Here is a 2,369-nt window from a genome sequence, read left to right as displayed (position 1 = left end):
CACCCAGCCCGACTGAAGGCCCGCAGCTCCGCGGGGGGTTGGCTCGCTGCTCCCCCAGGGCCTCAGCGGCTTCGCGGGGCGCAGAAGGGCCGGGAGTTGTTTCACAGCGGAGCCTTCTGCTGTGGTGAAGCTCCTGCAGGCAGGTACCTCCCCCCCTCGCACCTACCTTAGGCAGATTCGCCCCACGAACCTCATCAGCGAACTTCTCCCTGTTGCCCTCGCAAAGATCAGAAGCTGGAAGACGAGTCATCCCCAGGAGCTGGCAGGTGGAACCCCTCAGGAAAGTGCAAAAAGCAGAAATAAGCATCACACCAAGCCCCCCGCCAGAGAGGAGGAGGAGGTCAAGGTACTGCAAGGGGCAGAACAGCATTTACAAATGGAGAATCAGATTAGAAAAATAACAATTGCTTTATTAGGAAGTTTAATTCAAACTACACGAGAAAGCTGAAGAAGAAATATGTTTATTCCAGATTTCCACCCACCACAACACGCTCGGCAAAATACAGAGTGACAATGCACTGAACTAGTGGGAAGAACAGGGAGGACATCGTTTGCCACAGCCCAGCAGATCCAGGATGCGCAGGAGAGCTGCCATGCGTCCAGCCCCTGCTCTCCTCTTCACATCCTTCCACACTTTTCCTTGGAAGCTGCTCGTTTCCTCCTCACACCGAGACCTTGAGCTGCATTTCCCTTCAAGGCTCACAGTTTACTAGAGCTCTCCAGCACTTTGTGGTGGTACACAGCACGCTGCTAACGGGTTTTGCTAATTAAACAGTCTTGGCCCCTTCCTGCACGTGGTTGGGTTCCAGCACACCGAGGTGCTGGCTTCTGTTGTTAGCAAACCCTGCTGATGGCGAGAGCCACGTTCCCAATGGTCATCACAAACTCAGAGCTTCCACATCACAGCCTTGCTTCTTACTGAAATTTCTCTCCTTCATCAAAGACTTAATCTCTATGCGTTCTGCTTGCTGTTACCTGCCTTTGCTCAATAATTAAACTGAGTCCAGCCTTCCACATTTATCAATGCATTCTCTGTTCTGGGGACAGAACAGCACTTACACGCTCACTGAATTTTAGACTAGTGAAGCTTTCAGCTTGAAAGCCCAGGAGATCTGTAACCTCTGCCCACAGCAGAGACAAGTTAGAGGGGACACAAATTTGGAGTTGCTGCTACGGTAGCAGAAAGCATCGGCTAACAGTTTAGTGTGGAGGTGTCCTACCCACCCTCGATACACGCTAACTTGCCACATGAGTACTTGGGCTTCAACACAACTAGCTTAGTACTGCACTTAAGACTACATTACCTCACCTCTACCGAGCCCTCAAGAGATCATCTAACATCCCACCATGTTTCCTAGTCTAGAGCATGTTTTAGGATAGCCCAAACAAGAGGGAGGGCTGCTTCCGAGTCATCTGGATGGAAGCAGAGCCATCCACTGAGGCGCTAGCTCGAGCCGAGCATGGGCATCGTCTCAGCACGTGTCACTGCGTCAAGAGTTGATCAAGAGCTGAAACTGTGCTCCTCGGATTCTGACGGTGAGGGAATTCATAAAACAGTCCGGTTCCAAAAAGAGAGAAAGCCGAGGAAATACAGACGCTCTTGAGAGCAAAGCCATGCCTGGTGTGTTGGTTTCCAACAGACATTTCCTACTTTGGCACTTCGATGGAAGATGTGCACAAAGGTTGTATGTGTTTCAGTGAACACTTTTTGTTTGATGAAGAAAAATACTTGCATTGATTTGCTCCAGGCTAACATAAATATCAGAGATTGTTAAAAAAAATCTATGAATGGGGGCCAATGTTCACATCAGCTAACGTGGTCCTGGCACGTTTGTCGGATTAGGCCATGGATTTGCTCTTCCTGCTTGTGTCTCGGGGGCTGCTAAGCAGCGTATCACCAGGGACCAGCTCCCTTGGCAGAGCCACGCAGCAAAGACGGCAGCGGCAGCCTCAGCAGGACGCGGCTCCCCACAGTGCTGCCTCACACCCTCCCCTCCCACGTGGGCAGGGGCATTGCAGACAGCCCAGTTTATTCCCTCTTAAACCAAGTACAGGAAGGCAAACCCAGCTGCTGAAGCATGGGAAGAACACTGTTTTCCCCAGGCTGGATTTAAACAAAATAAAATAAAAATAATCAATACAGCGCTCCTGTACTGCACAGCTTTCCTTTGTGTTTGTCAGGCAAGCAGAAGGGCTCTCCATCCCCAGTACTGCACTGGCAGAAAATGGGTGAGCTGTAGCTGACAGCAGGGTCTTCCTAGTGACAACTGGAAAGCTGCTGCTGTTCTACTGCTATTGATCTAAGCAGAATACAAAACACCTGAAGTCAGCAGGGAAAAATAGCTGCAGTTGGAAAAGAAACTGCGGGG

Source organism: Athene cunicularia (genome assembly GCF_003259725.1).
Source record: "Athene cunicularia isolate RWA chromosome 23 unlocalized genomic scaffold, athCun1 chr23_part2, whole genome shotgun sequence".
Lineage (NCBI taxonomy): Eukaryota > Metazoa > Chordata > Aves > Strigiformes > Strigidae > Athene > Athene cunicularia.
The sequence above is the reverse complement of the archived record's forward strand: the minus strand, read 5'-3'. Positions refer to the sequence as shown.